A 20,579-nucleotide genomic window follows, 5' to 3' on the forward strand; every position below is an offset into this window, starting at 1 on the left:
TGCATATAGTTAACACAGCTGTACAGTTAGCTTGAGTTTTAAACGTGTACAATTTTTAAACAATTCTAAACACCGTATAACTTGCTAGAACGGTTTTAAAATGCCTACTATCTCAAATTGTACACCTTTATATTAGTTGTAATTTGTTTTCAATAGCTGTAAACATTTGCAGAGTTAAAACCCAGGCAAGTTTTGTTCTTCTTAAATTTCATTTTCCCAGTGTTTTGAAAAATAGGTAGTACATTGCTGCCAGCCTTAAATAGTATCTGAAGCTCAGGGATTTCATTTGAGCTTCTCTCTCTCAGCAAAAAAAACCTGCTTCAAGCAAAGATATTATCTGGTGTATAAGATAAACTCGGCAACGTGTCTCAACTCCCTGAACTGCACACAACTGGCTGAGAAACCGCAGTGAAACCTGCACAATAGATTACACGACTGGATCCGAACACCCGTGCCACAGTGAATAACCCTCGCACTGTGCCCATTCCGTACAAACATATGTATGCCCCCCGCCCGCCTACCATCTTAATAAAGTTAGCCAACAATACGTGCATCTGTTGTGGTCGTTGTTGGCCGCAGTTTTTATTATTTTTCACACATACTGGTTATACAGTTGTCATTTGCGAACTGCCATAGGTTGGTCATAAATCCTACATGTCATAAACCATCCTGGGCCGCTTCTGGGCCGATGCTCTTGTGGTACCTATCAGTTCGTAAATGGCACCCCAAAACCAGTTCCTTTTGTTAGTTCTTGGTAGTCCTCTTTGTCGGTTATTTCCGGGATCACCATTTAGTTGATCGCCCATGCCCTCTGCGTGTAGTGGAGGGTAGCTTCTGTCTCTGGAGTTAGGCCCCCAGCTCGTTTCCTTTTGCGCCCTGCCGTCCGGCGGGGTCTGGGCCGCGAGCGCTGTCTCCTTTTGCTAGTCCCCTCCGTGGCGCGGCCACCACACCCTGCCGTGCGGCATCCAAAAGTGAGTGGCCCTCATCTTACACACCGCCCGTCGGTGTGTCTCCTTAGCCAATCCTTGCACTAATTTCCGCCACGCCGCAGGGAGGCTCACGTCTTTCTGCGGCTCCCCCCCAGAAAGGGTCCTTTTTTTTTATTTTATTTTTTTATATTCTCTTTAAAAAAAATTTTTTTTTATCTGCAACCTGCGAGAGCGAATGCGCCCCACAGGTTGTCCCAAAAGACTCTCATTCCTATGACAGAGAGATGGACCCCGTCCGGTCCATACAATTCTGGGCGTCCTGGGTGAATCCAACCATGTCTGATGGATTCCAGACCGTTGGTCTTGCAGAATTTGTGCATTGCAATGTTCAGCTTTCTCCTGGCGTTGTTCACTGCCTTGTTGGATTCCGCGCCCCTCCAATGCCTTCTGCTAACCATCTCAGACCATATGATCGTCGTGCCACCGAACCACATAGCTGCCCTGGTGAGGTCCATCTGAATGGCCTGCCCCAATGCTTTGCGTCCCATTAGGGTCAGGTCGTTGCGCCGAGATGAATGAGCAGTACGTCCGGATGCCATGCCGAATCCGCCAACAAGTTGTCCAATATCGCGGGTAGTTGATTCCATTTCATCCCTGGCTGCCCCACCCAGCGGATGCATGTCGCTTTGGGTCTGTTCTCCACCTTGTGCCCGATTGCTGCCACCAGCTCTCCATCTTGGACACGAAGGAATGACCCACTACCCATACCAGCTGTGGGCGTCTCCCTGTTGAAAGAAGAATACCAAAATGAGGTGGCCTGCTGCGCACCCTCTCCATTGTCTGCAGTCTGGAGTGTGGAAGGGGATTTCTGTCACCCTGCCGTGCGGCATCCCAAAGTGACTGACCCCCCCCCCATGACCGCTCTGTTTTACAATAGTTGTGGGCGTATGTACCATTTTTAGGCCTGAGACCGCCATCTGCCGACAGCCTGAATTCTTTCCTCTAGCACGCTATGCTGCGATGCCGAGGTGGCTGCACCGATTCGTAAAGAGTGGGGGGCAAAGAATTCTGGGTGAAGCCCGGCTTTTGCGAGGCCCTGGCGCATCACTGCCGTGAATTGGAACTTGCTCAAGTTACTCCCATCCTGGTGTTTGAAGAGTGGCCCTTCGCCTGCCGGGCGTGCCACCATATATTTGAGCAGACCGCATACTGCGCATAAACTTGACTCTGGGATGCATTGCAGCCGTATGATCGCACCCTTACCTGCCTTGTCAGTTTTTGACCTTCTTGACCCCTTCGACTCTCATGACGAGCTCAGCTCGTCATGAGGTACACCTCTCGTACGCTCATGACGAGCTCGTCATGAACCGCGGGTTTTTTAAAAGTTCAGCACACAGCGGGAAAATGCGCAGCGCCGATGGTGTTAATATCATCTCTACTGTCTTTCCTAAGGGTCTGATGTCTGTGGCCTGTAGGCACCGCCGGGCCGGGCCCTGCTTTTTTGGGTGCTACCAACTAGCTGATGCGAAACGCGCCAAAAAAAATGCTGTAGTAAATGCCGCCCTGAATAGTTGAAGTTCAAAGCTGTCTTTTGTAACCATTACCAGTGCTTCTAGTAGCTGTCCCAGTTTTTTAAAATCAATGGGACGCCTGGTGTCCAACCGTACCCCCTCAGCTCTTTTCCACCCTTTTAATGCTGTCTTGAGGTATAGGGATGGTGTGGGATCCTCCCCCGTGAAGATCTTGGCAAAGTGGGCCATGGCTGCTAGGTGGGCCTGTGCCCACAACCTTGTTTTTTTGCTATCAAATGCCCACTGTATAAATTTCTCCACCGCTGTTTGTGTCCCAGCCCTATTGCCCAGTGACTGCATGCCCCCAATTCTCATTACTGTGGCTGCATACTTCTTGTACCTTCTAGTTGCCTCAGGGGTAAGTGATTGATTTACCAGTATGGATAAGTCTATCCCCCAGGTCCCACAGGTATGCCGGAAAAGGGGTCATCTCCCTGTCTGCCCCTGGCACCAGTTCTCTGAATCGCTTCATCTGAGATCACGAAAGGGCGTCCGCCGCCGTGTTCTCTGCCCCTGGCACGTGGCGAGCCTTCAGCTCCAGATTTCCCTCCAGCTGCAATTTAATCAACTGTCGCATTAACCTCAACGTGTCAGGGCACCTCGCTGCGCCTTTGTTGATGACCTGTACCACACCCTTGTTGTCAGACCAGAGGGTCAGCTTCATGTCTCTCAGCTCCTGTTTCCAAACTGTTAATGCTACTATTATTGGAAACAGTTCTAAAAATGTGATATTGCTGGTGATGCCCTGCCTGTGCCATCTTTCCGGCCACTGGCTCGCGCACCACCGTTTTCCCAGGATCGCACCGAAACCCAAGCTCCCCGCCGCATCTGTAAACAGGGCTATCTGTCTGGCTGTCACCCAACCCTCTCTCCATATCAAGATGCCGTTAAAGTTTTGGAGGAACTCCTCTCACATGAGTAGGTCCTGTTTAACCCCAGCTCCTAGCCGGATGTGGTGGTGTTTGTGGGTGATACCTGAAGTCAGCAGTGTCAAGCGCCTGGCAAAAACTTTTCCCGCGGGGATGACTCTAGCCACGAAATTGAGTTTCCCAATTAGACCCTGCAATTCGCGGAGTGTGGCCTTGCTCCGTCCACACAATTTCCTGACCTCCTCCCTGAAATCCTTCACCTTGTCCGGGGGCAGCCTTGCCGTCTCGGCTATGGAGTCTAGCTCTATGCCCAAGAACGTGAGTCTTGTGGTTGGACCCATTGTCTTTTCGGGTGCTAAAGGGACCCCTAGTGTCCTGGCTAGCTCTTCAAAAGCAGCTAGGGTGTTCCCGCATGTGGGGGACCCCGCGGGGCCTGTAAACATGAAATCATCTAAGTAATGCAGTTTCCCACCCGCCGGGTTTTTGTCGTGCAAGGCCCACTCCAAAAAGGTGGCAAACTGTTCAAAATATGCGCACGATATGGCGCAACCCATGGGCATTGCTTTGTCGATAAACAAGTAACCCCCCCCCCCCCAATGAAAGCCCAATAGGGGAAAACTGGAGGGGTGGACAGGCAAAAGGCGAAATGCGGATTCAATGTCCGCCTTGGCAATCAGTGCCCCTTTTCCTGCTGCCTTTACCAAGTCAATTGCGTCGTCAACAGATGCGTAGCCCACTGAGCAGGCTTCGGGGGCGATCCCATCATTCACAGAGGTCCCTTCAGGGAATGAGAGGTGGTGTATGAGTCTAAATTGGCCTGGTTCCTTCTTGGGGACCACACCCAGGGGGGACACAACTATACCCTTGTGTAACTGTGGTGGAAGGGGGCCCTCAATCCTGCCCAATGATTTTTCTTTTTCCAGTTTGGCGCACACCACATTGAGGTGTTGCAATGCGGATTTTAGGTTGTTCGCCCCCTCTAGTGGTAGCGGGCCTATGAGTGGGATCACAAAACCTTCTTCAAAACCCCCCACCAGGACCGTGGCGTGTGTTCTGTTAGGGTACTTATTAGCTAGTCTGCGCAGCTGTTGTGTATTGATTGGGGATCTGGCCAGCCGGCAATCTTGGATGTCGCTCAGGTCCCCCCCACCTGTTGTCCCGTCACTAGTGTTTTTTGCTCCTGTCTTTTTTGTCCTTTTTTGACTCGCGCTTGTTCCGACATGCCACTGCCGGGTGCCCTCCGCCGCAGCTTGAGCATGTGTGTTGGAATTTACACGTGGCGCCCCACGAGCAGTCCCCGGCATCATATTTCCAGCAGATGGCCGTGCCTCCATTGGGGGACAGGGGTTTCCCTGTGCTATGTTTCGCCCTGTGGAATTTCCTGCCCTTCCCCTTGTGGTAGGAGCTCCGAAAGGACTGGTCGCTTTTTCCCGCCCATGCTTTTACCTCCTTTGCCACTAGCATTTTATGTATAAAACCAGAGACATCCTCCTCATTCCATTCCATCTCAGGGTGCCTCTGCATTTTGAGCGTGAAACCCTTGTCATACTCCAGCCAGGCATCCCCGGGAAACTGCCTCTGTGCCCAATGGATATTGGCCTCGTAAAGCCATAAATCTGTGGCGCAGCGTGGGAATTTTTCAACTATAATGCATGCCATAATTCTGAATGCATCCAGCCAATTGTCAAAGTTCCTTTCCTTCCTAGCGCCGCACCTTTCCCTTCTGTCCTCGTCCTTTCTATCGCAAGTTGTGAGGTCTAGTCCCTCAAGCTGAATCTACAGCAGGGAGAAAATATCTATAAATTCTTTGCGCCATATCCTCTCCTTGACTGCCAGTGGGATAAGGCAAGCTAGCCCAGTGGCCCTTGTGGTAAGTGACGCCGGGCCGGGGGATGGCCTGGTGTAAGGATCATTAACTGGACCCTCCGGTTGTGTGGTGCCTGCATTACTACTGTAACCCCATGCTGCCACTGGGGATCCCTGTGCACCTTGCGCCGCCTGCCCCACCTGCCCCTGTACTCTCGCTTGACGCGCCCAGCCTGGATCAAGCAAGTGCCATGGCAGACCTGATGTCTCATCTGCTCGCTGTTCTTCTGACCTCGCTGCCCCCTGCCCTGTGCCATCCCAGCCACGTAGGGGCCAAGGACCTAAGACATTCTTTTACAATGTTGGTAATATGCTCACCATTCGCCATACTGCTGGTAGCCTCGCTGTGGTCCCCTGCCCTCGGTGGTAAGCCCTCGTTCGGCCGCTCCCTCTTCTGGGGCTTCTTCCTGGGGGCCTTCTTCTGCGGTGTGATCCTGCCCTTCTTGGGTGAAGAAGGGCCGGCCTCGTCCTCCTTTCGTGCTTCTGGGCCGACGCCGCCGGCCTGCTCCAGGTGCGGCTGAACAATGTGAACAACAAGGACCCCCTGTTCAAATACTGGATTTGTAATGCAGGGAAATGAACAATGTGTAAAGAGAAAAACGCATTTGATAATACAACTAGGGAACAGACCAATATGTAAAGCACAAAAATCAATAAAAAATTTAACAAATTCAATTTATTAATAAAATTACAGTTTCAAATTTTAAAAAACATAATCACTACAATGTTATTAAAAGATACACAAAATTATGTATGAAAGAAATATTCGTGACACAATTATACAAGAAAAATACATATGACGTAGGTGGCAAACAATACAATTTATCGTAGGTGGCAAACAATACAATTTATCGACGCGCGTTTCGGCGTTGTCAGAACGCCTTCATCAGGAGCCACATTCAATCTGTAAAACATGTTTTAAAAACGAGTTAGAAACAACTCTAGATCAGAAAATTCCTAACCAATAAACAATATTTTAAAACATCTCATTGTGCTTACATAACAAGGAAATCCCTACAAGAAGCAGTTACCATATGTAGCTGCAACTGATACAAACTAGTTAATGTATATTTGAGCAGTAATTCAACCCCACAATTATGTTTGGGGGGAAGAGGGGGGGGTTTTAGGTGTTTTCAAGGTCTAAATGACATCAGACTATCTGTCGTTTATCAACTGGTAAGTATCAAGTGTGTGCACTATGCCATTGTTAAGGTTATTACATCCGTTAGATGGTAATAGTTTAGACATAACTTCTTCTCTGTCTTCTTACCTAGTGAACACTGGATGGGTGCTCACTATTGGTTCTGGATAAAATCCAACATCTGTTTTCTTAACGGTACTCTGAGTCACCTGATTAAAAAGTTTTGGTCTGATTTCAATTTTCCCCCCCCCAAGAACAACTTTTTGATCGTAGGGGTACATATGGTTAATTAATATATCTTTTTCAGACCAAAACTATTACCATCTAACGGATGAGATAATTTAAGATCTAAGATAATTTTTTTATCTGCAACCTGCGAGAGCGAATGCGCCCCACAGGTTGTCCCAAAAGACTCTCATTCCTATGACAGAGAGATGGACCCCGTCCGGTCCATACAATTCTGGGCGTCCTGGGTGAATCCAACCATGTCTGATGGATTCCAGACCGTTGGTCTTGCAGAATTTGTGCATTGCAATGTTCAGCTTTCTCCTGGCGTTGTTCACTGCCTTGTTGGATTCCGCGCCCCTCCAATGCCTTCTGCTAACCATCTCAGACCATATGATCGTCGTGCCACCGAACCACATAGCTGCCCTGGTGAGGTCCATCTGAATGGCCTGCCCCAATGCTTTGCGTCCCATTAGGGTCAGGTCGTTGCGCCGAGATGAATGAGCAGTACGTCCGGATGCCATGCCGAATCCGCCAACAAGTTGTCCAATATCGCGGGTAGTTGATTCCATTTCATCCCTGGCTGCCCCACCCAGCGGATGCATGTCGCTTTGGGTCTGTTCTCCACCTTGTGCCCGATTGCTGCCACCAGCTCTCCATCTTGGACACGAAGGAATGACCCACTACCCATACCAGCTGTGGGCGTCTCCCTGTTGAAAGAAGAATACCAAAATGAGGTGGCCTGCTGCGCACCCTCTCCATTGTCTGCAGTCTGGAGTGTGGAAGGGGATTTCTGTCACCCTGCCGTGCGGCATCCCAAAGTGACTGACCCCCCCCCCATGACCGCTCTGTTTTACAATAGTTGTGGGCGTATGTACCATTTTTAGGCCTGAGACCGCCATCTGCCGACAGCCTGAATTCTTTCCTCTAGCACGCTATGCTGCGATGCCGAGGTGGCTGCACCGATTCGTAAAGAGTGGGGGGCAAAGAATTCTGGGTGAAGCCCGGCTTTTGCGAGGCCCTGGCGCATCACTGCCGTGAATTGGAACTTGCTCAAGTTACTCCCATCCTGGTGTTTGAAGAGTGGCCCTTCGCCTGCCGGGCGTGCCACCATATATTTGAGCAGACCGCATACTGCGCATAAACTGGACTCTGGGATGCATTGCAGCCGTATGATCGCACCCTTACCTGCCTTGTCAGTTTTTGACCTTCTTGACCCCTTCGACTCTCATGACGAGCTCAGCTCGTCATGAGGTACACCTCTCGTACGCTCATGACGAGCTCGTCATGAACCGCGGGTTTTTTAAAAGTTCAGCACACAGCGGGAAAATGCGCAGCGCCGATGGTGTTAATATCATCTCTACTGTCTTTCCTAAGGGTCTGATGTCTGTGGCCTGTAGGCACCGCCGGGCCGGGCCCTGCTTTTTTGGGTGCTACCAACTAGCTGATGCGAAACGCGCCAAAAAAAATGCTGTGGTAAATGCCGCCCTGAATAGTTGAAGTTCAAAGCTGTCTTTTGTAACCATTACCAGTGCTTCTAGTAGCTGTCCCAGTTTTTTAAAATCAATGGGACGCCTGGTGTCCAACCGTACCCCCTCAGCTCTTTTCCACCCTTTTAATGCTGTCTTGAGGTATAGGGATGGTGTGGGATCCTCCCCCGTGAAGATCTTGGCAAAGTGGGCCATGGCTGCTAGGTGGGCCTGTGCCCACAACCTTGTTTTTTTGCTATCAAATGCCCACTGTATAAATTTCTCCACCGCTGTTTGTGTCCCAGCCCTATTGCCCAGTGACTGCATGCCCCCAATTCTCATTACTGTGGCTGCATACTTCTTGTACCTTCTAGTTGCCTCAGGGGTAAGTGATTGATTTACCAGTATGGATAAGTCTATCCCCCAGGTCCCACAGGTATGCCGGAAAAGGGGTCATCTCCCTGTCTGCCCCTGGCACCAGTTCTCTGAATCGCTTCATCTGAGATCACGAAAGGGCGTCCGCCGCCGTGTTCTCTGCCCCTGGCACGTGGCGAGCCTTCAGCTCCAGATTTCCCTCCAGCTGCAATTTAATCAACTGTCGCATTAACCTCAACGTGTCAGGGCACCTCGCTGCGCCTTTGTTGATGACCTGTACCACACCCTTGTTGTCAGACCAGAGGGTCAGCTTCATGTCTCTCAGCTCCTGTTTCCAAACTGTTAATCCTACTATTATTGGAAACAGTTCTAAAAATGTGATATTGCTGGTGATGCCCTGCCTGTGCCATCTTTCCGGCCACTGGCTCGCGCACCACCGTTTTCCCAGGATCGCACCGAAACCCAAGCTCCCCGCCGCATCTGTAAACAGGGCTATCTGTCTGGCTGTCACCCAACCCTCTCTCCATATCAAGATGCCGTTAAAGTTTTGGAGGAACTCCTCTCACATGAGTAGGTCCTGTTTAACCCCAGCTCCTAGCCGGATGTGGTGGTGTTTGTGGGTGATACCTGAAGTCAGCAGTGTCAAGCGCCTGGCAAAAACTTTTCCCGCGGGGATGACTCTAGCCACGAAATTGAGTTTCCCAATTAGACCCTGCAATTCGCGGAGTGTGGCCTTGCTCCGTCCACACAATTTCCTGACCTCCTCCCTGAAATCCTTCACCTTGTCCGGGGGCAGCCTTGCCGTCTCGGCTATGGAGTCTAGCTCTATGCCCAAGAACGTGAGTCTTGTGGTTGGACCCATTGTCTTTTCGGGTGCTAAAGGGACCCCTAGTGTCCTGGCTAGCTCTTCAAAAGCAGCTAGGGTGTTCCCGCATGTGGGGGACCCCGCGGGGCCTGTAAACATGAAATCATCTAAGTAATGCAGTTTCCCACCCGCCGGGTTTTTGTCGTGCAAGGCCCACTCCAAAAAGGTGGCAAACTGTTCAAAATATGCGCCCGATATGGCGCAACCCATGGGCATTGCTTTGTCGATAAACAAGTAACCCCCCCCCCCCAATGAAAGCCCAATAGGTGAAAACTGGAGGGGTGGACAGGCAAAAGGCGAAATGCGGATTCAATGTCCGCCTTGGCAATCAGGGCCCCTTTTCCTGCTGCCTTTACCAAGTCAATTGCGTCGTCAACAGATGCGTAGCCCACTGAGCAGGCTTCGGGGGTGATCCCATCATTCACAGAGGTCCCTTCAGGGAATGAGAGGTGGTGTATGAGTCTAAATTGGCCTGGTTCCTTCTTGGGGACCACACCCAGGGGGGACACAACTATACCCTTGTGTAACTGTGGTGGAAGGGGGCCCTCAATCCTGCCCAATGATTTTTCTTTTTCCAGTTTGGCGCACACCACATTGAGGTGTTGCAATGCGGATTTTAGGTTGTTCGCCTCCTCTAGTGGTAGCGGGCCTATGAGTGGGATCACAAAACCTTCTTCAAAACCCCCCACCAGGACCGTGGCGTGTGTTCTGTTAGGGTACTTATTAGCTAGTCTGCGCAGCTGTTGTGTATTGATTGGGGATCTGGCCAGCCGGCAATCTTGGATGTCGCTCAGGTCCCCCCCACCTGTTGTCCCGTCACTAGTGTTTTTTGCTCCTGTCTTTTTTGTCCTTTTTTGACTCGCGCTTGTTCCGACATGCCACTGCCGGGTGCCCTACGCCGCAGCTTGAGCATGTGTGTTGGAATTTACACGTGGCGCCCCACGAGCAGTCCCCGGCATCATATTTCCAGCAGATGGCCGTGCCTCCATTGGGGGACAGGGGTTTCCCTGTGCTATGTTTCGCCCTGTGGAATTTCCTGCCCTTCCCCTTGTGGTAGGAGCTCCGAAAGGACTGGTCGCTTTTTCCCGCCCATGCTTTTACCTCCTTTGCCACTAGCATTTTATGTATAAAACCAGAGACATCCTCCTCATTCCATTCCATCTCAGGGTGCCTCTGCATTTTGAGCGTGAAACCCTTGTCATACTCCAGCCAGGCATCCCCGGGAAACTGCCTCTGTGCCCAATGGATATTGGCCTCGTAAAGCCATAAATCTGTGGCGCAGCGTGGGAATTTTTCAACTATAATGCATGCCATAATTCTGAATGCATCCAGCCAATTGTCAAAGTTCCTTTCCTTCCTAGCGCCGCACCTTTCCCTTCTGTCCTCGTCCTTTCTATCGCAAGTTGTGAGGTCTAGTCCCTCAAGCTGAATCTACAGCAGGGAGAAAATATCTATAAATTCTTTGCGCCATATCCTCTCCTTGACTGCCAGTGGGATAAGGCAAGCTAGCCCAGTGGCCCTTGTGGTAAGTGACGCCGGGCCGGGGGATGGCCTGGTGTAAGGATCATTAACTGGACCCTCCGGTTGTGTGGTGCCTGCATTACTACTGTAACCCCATGCTGCCACTGGGGATCCCTGTGCACCTTGCGCCGCCTGCCCCACCTGCCCCTGTACTCTCGCTTGACGCGCCCAGCCTGGATCAAGCAAGTGCCATGGCAGACCTGATGTCTCATCTGCTCGCTGTTCTTCTGACCTCGCTGCCCCCTGCCCTGTGCCATCCCAGCCACGTAGGGGCCAAGGACCTAAGACATTCTTTTACAATGTTGGTAATATGCTCACCATTCGCCATACTGCTGGTAGCCTCGCTGTGGTCCCCTGCCCTCGGTGGTAAGCCCTCGTTCGGCCGCTCCCTCTTCTGGGGCTTCTTCCTGGGGGCCTTCTTCTGCGGTGTGATCCTGCCCTTCTTGGGTGAAGAAGGGCCGGCCTCGTCCTCCTTTCGTGCTTCTGGGCCGACGCCGCCGGCCTGCTCCAGGTGCGGCTGCAGCCACTCGCTGCCGTGCACCGCCGATACTTCGCGGATCCGCCTGAGCATGTCAGTGACCTCCTCTGGCTGACCCTCGGCCATGACTCTTGGTGGGGTGCTGCCGCCTTTGGATGCACCAAGCGAAAATATATCCCTTCCTTTCAAACTCTTGGGCTGCTTTGGGCATGAGCCGTTCGGCCCCCGGTGTCTCTCTTGGCCCGCTGCTCAACAACAGCTGATCGTGGTGCCGGGCACAGCTCCCAGCCGCGCGGGACTGGCGGGAGAAGAATGCCTGTGCTTTTTTGCCCACGCTCGCCGCTGTTGCTAGTCGGTAACAGCCTTAGCTCCGAGGGCTCTTCGCCGCTACTTTGTTGATCGGGGGTTACTGTGCTTACACGCTCGCTCTTGACGAGGGCTCTCCGCCGCTGGTGATGTCGCACAAGCGTTGTGTCCGGCCGAGGGCTCTCCGCCGCTACTTCCGGTCGGATGCCGCCCTACTCGCGGCTCACTCAAGCGGCTCTCTCCGCCGCTCGCAGCTGACCAGGGGAAGCACCGGATCCGTCTGAGGGCTCTCCGCCGTTCTCTGTCTATGGCTACCCCACTGCGGAGGGCTCTCCGCCGCTCGCGATGTTCGTCCTCTCCTTTGCCTCGCCGCTGTAGTTGTGGTGGGCACCGATCCGGCTGAGGGCCCTCCGCTGCTCTCCGTCTATGGCTACCACGCTGGGGAGGGCTCTCCGCCGCTCGCGATGCTCATCGGCGCTCCGCTGCCCACCTGAGCTCAGCCTCAGAAACGCGGGAAGGTCCATGTTGCAATCGCCGGAACCGTAGGTAGCTCGGGCGTCTTCCTCACTCACCGCGTTCTTGGCTGCTCTGTCCATCGTTCTCGCTCTGATCGCCTCACCCAACAGTGGTCTAGCCGTGGAGATGCAGGGAGAAACTTGTTCGGTCTGCCTCAGAGGGGGCCGCCGGCGCGCCGTTGATCTTGAAGTCCAGCGATGATCCCCGAGATTCCTCTTCCGCTGGTCCCACCGACAGCGCTTCGCCTCGTTGCTGATCTCGTCTGCAGAACTCCGTCGGTGCGCCGCTCGCCCTCATCCATGAAGTTAGGAGCTACCTGGGCGAGCGGCGACTTATATTCGCCACTTCTGCCACCTTGGTGCTCAGGTGGCGCCCCCTGATTGGGGGGTTCAAACATAGCGTTACCTGGCCATTGGTCGCCTTTTGGCGCCATCGGGCACTCTCCTTTTTTGGCGGGAGGCATCCCCCTTTCGTTTGCTTCTGGATGCTTTGAAGCGCCCAGAACCGGTTTTCCACTGGGGGCACAGCGCGGGTTATGGTGCCAACCCCCGAGCCTCCCCCCCCTTTTGGGAGGGTGAGGCGGCCTCTGCAACATACGCAACAGCTTAATCGGTAGAAGCCCTCTGACCAAGACTTCTAAAGCTTTGTTTTTCCACCATTTGACAACCCCGATGAAGGAACCGCCAAATAACACCAGAATCTTTCTAAAAAGGGACATTTCTGATCCATTTCACTGCCAGGGAGCAAAACATAAAGTCTGCGCAGTTTAATAAGCCGTCGTCAAATGAAAAAATATGAAATAGGTCTCTCATTTAAGTGCAAGACCTATGGCATTGGAAAGAAGTGGCTGCCATTGTCCCAGCTGCTTGAAAAGAGAAAGTTCGCACGTCACGCTGAATGTAAGCAAAGCCCGACGTGCCTGCAGTAAGAGAAACTCAATAAAGAAAATAGTGCTTACACACTAAATAACACGTACCATGTAACAACCAAAATAAAAGAGCCCATCGCCATGGGAGGTTACAAATGAAGACAAGGCGGTACTAAAGAGGGACTAACAAGCCTACTTTACGACTCAGAAGCCAGCATTTACGAAGGACAATGGCACAAGCCAATGACCGATATGGCCGGAGAGTGGACGGGGCTTCTATTCCAAACTCCAGTACAGCAAGTCTTGTAGAGCAGCGCATTCGCGCTGACTCTAGGCTCGACCTAAAAAGTAAAAGTGTAGCAGCCCTTCTTGAAAGTTCTAGTAAAAAATCCTTAAAAAGTTTAGTCAAATCCTTAAAGCACCCTTGATAAATGTGTAACCAGTGAAACCACTGTAGCCACGCCGACAAGTGCTGCTGTTTTCCCACTTCTCAACAAAATATAATACACAGAATGCAAACATGTTACATGTTACAGGCTCAGCAGTAGTAACTTTTTTCTTTCCTAGGCTATGTGGAAGTCCATGTTGTTTGACTCCCAGTCTCCTGTGGTACCATGCGTAGAGACATATTGCTGCACATTATGCTGTTTCTGGTGGCTGTCTGACAACAATTTTCTTCTCTGTTATATGAACAAGAACTTAGCTTTTTCCACGGATGGTGGGGAAGCAACTATTCTGCCTTTCTTTGTACACAGAGCAGTATAGAAAGAAAGTGTCCCCTGCCACTGTCTCCACCAGGGAGCCCTGATGGCAGATACTATTCTCTCTCTCTTGCTTTTATCTGATTCTACCAGTCTCTAGGCCCAGTATATAGCCTTCTGGTATGTTTTTTTGGAAAACCTTTATGCGTTAGGTATTTGATGTATTCTGCGAGTTCAACTTTTATGAAAATTGTTTGTGACATTTTGGATTGCTGTGCGACACCAGGTAAGTCACCCACGGCACTGTGCTTATTTAAAGAGGCCCTCTGGAATAGAGGAAGAAACATCTCTTTACCCATTCCTGCATCTGTAACCATCACCATAGCTGGCAAGTTTCTCAGGTTGATGTGCTCCTCCAGTCAAGATTTTCTCTTTGAATTATAGGAGTTACAGGCTTATTTTATAATTAGGGTTCCTGGTTTTATGATATTTGTTTTTGTAACATTTCCGTCTGTGTTTATCCATATTTAGTTTGAGAATAAATTGTGTGAAAAAATGCTACCTTTCCACATTTACTTAACTGCTAAAAATGCGCTCATACTTTGATGTCTGTCGCGTCTCGCGTACAGCAAAGTTAGCAGCCAAATATAGTAGAATATTACACCCACAGGTAAATATCAGAATTATAATATAAATATATGTTAACAAATGCCTGTATTCTCAACCTGTCTGTTTTTTTAACTCCCTATGCTGTCTATCTGCTCCGCTGCTTCCCGGAATTCACAAAATACAGCATGGCGAGCCATTCACATGAAGCACAATTTTCAATATTTTTCCAATTTTAAAAATAAATACTGGCTAAAAAAACATAGTTTTTTGTCTGTATTTATCTGTAAAAATCAGTAAAAGTGGAAAACCGGAAGCCGTATTTTTAATGGAATTAACAAGACTACAAGTCCCAGAATTCGAAGAAAAACCTGGACTGGAGTAGCACATAAATAGTAAAGTAAGTAAGGGATGAGCCCTAGGGTATTTAGAAGCCCCCAGAAATTTTAGATGCTCCTTGGGGTATTAAGAAGCCCCAAGAATTTAGAGATGCACCTTGGGGTACTCAGAAGCTCCCAGAATTTAGAGATGTGCCTTGTGTAGTAGGAAGCCCCAGAATTCAGAGATGCGCCCTGGGGTATCGAAAGCCCCCAGAAAGTAGAGATGTGCCCAGTGGTATTTAGAAGCTCCCAGAATTTTGAGATGAGCCCCGGGGTATTAAAAAGCCACCAGAATCATGAAGTTGAGTCGTCATGATGAAAAACTGGAGGAAGATCTCCAGGTGTGAAGGGTTGTGTGTGATGCATTTTTGACCCACATGCAGACAAGAACTCCGCTGAAAGCAATGATACGGGTGTGAGTGTGGATAAGGCCACAAATCTAGAAAGGGGACTGGCTTAACTGCTGTGTTGTTAGGTTCTTCAGGCTGCAAGATTGGTGGATAGCCTGACAATATGGAGTTCTGAAGTCTTGCCGGCTGAGCCTCTGTTCTTTGCATGCTAGCGCTCATCAATATGTCCTGCCATGTAATGTGTATGGTGCCACTCATACTGTTGACTATTGTTCTTTAAAACTGAAAATAAAGGTTGGAAAAAAAGAAGCTCCCAGAATTTAGAGATGTGCTTCAGGGTTTTAAAGAAGCCCAAAGAATCTTCCCAGTTTATCTCTGAGCCCATGACCTGGGCAGTTTCTGGGCACTCTTTCGAGAGGTGGAGGCGCAGGCCTACCTGGGAGAATTCTCCAATTCTGCACAATCCTGTTTTTTAGGTCGAGCCTGTGCAGCGGATGCGCTGCTCTGCGAGGCATGCCGTATTTGAGTATGAACTTGAAGCTCCGCCCACTCTCCGCCCATATTTTTCATTGGCTTGTGTCATTGTCCTTTGTAAATGATGTTTCTGATATGTTAATAGGCTTGTTAGTCCTACCTTGGCACCGTCTTGTCTTCATTTGTAACCTCCCACGAGGACTGTCCCTCTTACTTCCGTTGTTACACGGTATGTCTTATTTAGTCTGTAAGCACTGTTTTCTTTAATTAATGAGTTTCTTCTGCAGGCACTGCATGCTTTCCTGCAACATTCAGTGCGCAACGCCCGCTTTCACTTTCCAAGCAGCCCGGGACAATGGAGGCCGCTTCTTTGAAGTAAATAGGTCTCGCATTCACAAGAGTCTGAGCTCTTGGCATTGTAAATGACAATGCATTTTATTTATGTGTTCATTATCAAAACAGATAAATAAAAGGCATTGTCATTTATAATGCCAATATCTCAAACTCTCACAAATGTGAGACCTATTGCATTGCAAATGCTTGTTTCAAACATAGGACCCAGACCTCCCTCTCATAAAGTGAGACTGAAAGGTGTCACAGATTAAAATTATTCATTTAGTAAATAATTGTTGCTTTTTCTTTAAGTGTATTTATTGCCTATTGAAAGCTTCCACATGCACTTACCCTGAGCCCAAGGTAGGTGTAGTCTTCGCTGTGCTCCACCACTGCACCATTCAGCACACATTTTGCTGTTATCTGTTCTCTATTTTTTGTGCAAAATTATACTTTTGTCTCTTGTATTTTTTACTGTCAAGTCCCATGACGTGCAGCGCCTTCCTGTGGTTTTAGAAGGCGCTGGAAATGACCTCATTAGCTGCTGTACCTGGCCATTCAGATATCAGGCTCTGTCATTCGAATCCACTAAGCAAGAGCTTTTTCTAGCACCGATGAAGTCATTCATAGAAGGTTTGAGCAAAGCAGAGATTGTGCCTTGTCTGCCTGCTGTTGGCTGGCTGAAAGCCCAGTTACGTGCTGTTTACCTCCAGTTTACAACCTACTGAGGCACAAATGAGGTTTATTATGTTATAATTCCAGCCACCACCAGCTTAATCTTTAATCTTGGCTCCCACACTGAGTCATATGTTTTTCTGAAGTCAATAAAGCAAGCGCATGTTGTCTCCCAACTATTGCTTATCGCTTTCTTGCTGACAGTCGAGTGCTAAGTTTACTAATCTATCTGACTTCTAGGTGCAATGTTAGTATCACGTAGCAGCCTCTGGATGCCTTTGTTCATAGAGCACCAACAACTGTATTTGTGTCGTTGTTTCCACCCATTCTCATGTGGTTGTTCACAGTGAGGGCATCCCTCTATTTATAGGAGCATCCCCTCCCCCATATGTCAGTCCATATGTCTGGAAAGTGCCCAGGTTGTAGTACATTGTTGAGAAGTTTTACTACTGCTTTTTTGTGCTGGGCTACCAGATATTTAAGGATCTCATTTAGTAATATGAGCTGCAAGATTTGGTTGCCTTCTGCTTTCAAATGCTTTTTTCACATTGCTTTATTGTCAGTGAGTTGCAGGGGAGTTCTGCTGATGGTTACTGATTTTTCCCCCCACATTTGCGAGTTTGCAGTAGGTTAATCTGCCGTCAAAAGAGTTCAAAATGTTACCCAAAGTTTAAAAAAAGTGTTGCTGTCGGTAATAGAATCTACCCATACAAGATTTGTTTAAATTCTTTCTTTTTTCTTTCTTAGAGTTTTATGTTCCTTGAGCAATGTCGGACTGGGCCAGAAACTAGGCGTGGGCACCAAAATAAAAGTGCCCCCCCCCCCCCATTCGCGAATCAGGTAGCTAAAAAAGTGGTCCACATTCTGTGTGTGGCAATATTGGAGAAATAAACAAATAAAAACTCACCCACCAGACCGTAAAACAAGCTCACAAAGAACCAAAAAGGCCAACACACTGACCTGTCAGACTAGCCCATCAGACATTGCCTGATTGCCCTTTAGGCCAGTCCAATCCCATCATTGAGTGTGCAGTTATTTTGAGCATAATTCAATTTATTCAGGTTCCTTGTGTTTTAGGTTGGATTTTTGCTTCCGTTTTACAAACTCCTTTCCGTACCACGTAACTCGTTGATGTATGTATGTGGGATCCTTTTTTTCTGTTGCATAGTCAGTGATTCCAAGGCTATCCTTGGGAGGGTTTATTTGCATTTCTAACAGTTTGGAATGTGTTGTCGTCTTACTGTATGTTTTATTAGGAAAAGAAACTGTCCTTCACCACCATTTATTTACCTGGCAAAACTATGAGAAAGTCTGTGGAGTGCCTTTGATGAGTTTCTTCTTGTTCAAATCTCCTGCTCGCTCCATTCAACTCCTAGTTTTATCCTGCATCCCCCATCTCTCTATCCACCTTTACCTGTGCCCTTACCTCATTACCTCCCTTTCCACCGACTCCACCACCCACACACTCCCACCACATATGCCACCACTTCTCACCACCTAAGACCCCTCCCATCTTCTGCCTACTACTCATCACCTTTGATTCTGCTCACGTCCAGTTTCCCAACACTCACCTCTCCTTATTTCTCCTTGCATCCTACACTGCACCACTTCTATCCTCAGTTCACTCAGTCTCTCCAACCTCATTGCTTACAACCTCACCAAGTCTTTCCTCACCATCACCTTCAACCGCTTTTTCCTTGAATCCACCATCCAATTTCCCACACTTTTGCCTCCACCCTGACACCATTTACCAACCCCTTCTGGCCAGCAACATCCCTGCCTCCCTTTGCTCCCATACAACTCTCCACTTGTGAATCACCAACATTGCCCTCACAGCCACATCCCTCTCCACTGCACCATCATTGCCCTGCTCTCTGCATTCTGGTCATCCCCAACACCAGTGCCCCAGTCTCACCCCTGGCACCATCACTCCTGTGTCCACCACCTCAGATTTCCCTGCAGTTTCTGCCATTCCTGTCCCCTTATATCAACACCCTCCTTCTACCTCCCCACCTCATTGCATACCTATGGCCTCGTCGCGGACACCACCACAATCCTCTCTCCTCGCCTTCCATCAGATCGGTCCCATTCTCAGTCCCATCCCCAACCTTGAGAAGTGCCTCCTTGGAGCTGAAGGGTGGGTGACTTCACAACAGTAAGAGATGGCCAATCTACTGTTGTGTGTCAGCTGACAGGTTACAATAGTACCACACTCACAACACTCTGATTGCACACCGGTTAAACCGTAGGTAACCTCTCTGCAAATATAGGTTGTAACCGAAACAAGCAACATCCTTCAGTTTGAAGGAGAGCCTCAGCAACACAGTATGAGTATATATATATATATATATATATATATATATATATATATATATATATATATATATAATGAAAACTGCATATTTCTCTTCATTGAACTTGCATCTTTTTCACATGTCAACTGTTAATAGTCACTCAGCTCGTGCTTTGGCTGTTAAGGCCTGCCTGGCTCCACTCCCTTGTGTATTTGGTGGCTTGCCAACCTCTATGTCCAATCACGTGACACTCAGATTGCAGACTTCAGTTTAGAGGAAGGTTGCAAAGCCCACCCACCACTTCAGAGCACCTTTTCTAAAAGCCCAAGACCCATGTCATATTCTTGGGTCATACACACATAAGACAGAGGACACCTACAAACCAGCCACTGCAAACAATGCACACAAAGCATTTGGTGGAAGGTCAGGTGACCCAGCCTCTCTTTTGAAGCATCATTTCCTTGGACTACCAATAGCAAACAACTCAACCAAACACACTAACAGGGACCACACAGGAAGTTGTTGAACAAAAAATGCCTCTAAATGACAAACCCACCACCCACACATGACAAACACCACCGTTATTGCCAATATATTAAATAATTGGCATATGCTGTGCTATACAAAATTGTGTAATACAACACATAGTAGATATGTATTGCCACTTTCTAAAATTGCTTATACTACTTTTCTAGGCATAAACGCCCTATGAAGAACTGTTATCTTCATTAAAACACAACAACAAAGGCAAGAAGTCCTCTTTCTATTCCAATGCAGCACAAACGCCCTGCTCAGAAGTGTTGTGGAGTAGCTGGCACTTAAAGATGCCTTTAACACAGATGATATCCCAAGTGTCAATAAATGTGTTAGTGTCTATGTCCTATGGAGAGAAAAATGAATCCATTTACATGGTCAGATAAAGAATGCGATTGACAAAAATGCAACAAACTGACATGGATAGAACTCAGGAGAAAATGTGTCTTTTCATTATATATTTATATGATATTTTGCTTTGCACATTGTATGGATTAAATTATTTCTCAACCTTAGACTTCAGAGATACATAAAGGAGTTTCAGCAGCGGATCTGCCCCCCGCCCACCCCCAGAGTGTGATTGAAATAATTTGTGTGCTGACATTTGGGCCCCAAACCTTCTTATTTAGGTTGTTCTGGTCACAAAACAAGGTTATGCTTACCTGTGTTGGGTGAAAGCTCCTGGAATGTAAAGTTGTCAGTGAAGGACTTCTGAGATGCGATGACGTTGGTGGGAGATATTCGAGATGCTCCTCATAGGCAAAACAAATGGTTATTATAGAGTTTAAAGGCTCGCTTTGTTGCTTTTGTATCAGAGACTTGGTCCCCGTGTTTGCCGCTGTCCATACAGGGCTCCCGTAATTCCTACGTCTTCATGGAAATTTACTCCACTTTGATAAGTCTTCACCATAGGACTCTGTAGCTTGTAGCTGCAACAAAAGAGACTCCCAGAGTAACCAGGGTAGGGATCCCTGATGGTTAAGTTGAAGATGAGCTCCCAGTTCTGAGATGTTACTGGCACAGAGCTCCCTAGATAAAGAACTGTCTGCGATATGATCATAGTGAATGACTCACTGAAAGTATTTCTCAGTTCCTAGGCACATGACGTTGTTCCACCTCCTCTGGAGAATACTTCCTACGCATAGGAGGTGATGACGCAAAGTAAGATGCAAACACTTCCCACAGCGACTCATCAGACATGCTGCTTGGCCACATTCCATGGGCGTGTGTTGT

At 48.8% G+C, this 20,579-nt stretch overlaps 1 protein-coding gene across 1 annotated transcript in view; it reads right to left on the reverse strand.

Moving 5' to 3' along the window:
• SLC17A9 (solute carrier family 17 member 9) overlaps positions 1 to 20,215 on the reverse strand; it is a 114,062-nt gene extending 93,847 nt beyond the window's left edge. Inside the window, exon 1 of the mRNA XM_078651612.1 lies at positions 20,009 to 20,215. The gene's annotated coding sequence lies outside the window, so the exon portion shown is untranslated. The remainder of the gene's footprint in view (positions 1 to 20,008) is intronic.
• Between the last annotated feature and the right edge of the window lie 364 nt (positions 20,216 to 20,579).

Source organism: Lissotriton helveticus, chromosome 7 (genome assembly GCF_964261635.1).
Source record: "Lissotriton helveticus chromosome 7, aLisHel1.1, whole genome shotgun sequence".
In the NCBI taxonomy this organism is placed as follows: Eukaryota; Metazoa; Chordata; class Amphibia; order Caudata; family Salamandridae; genus Lissotriton; species Lissotriton helveticus.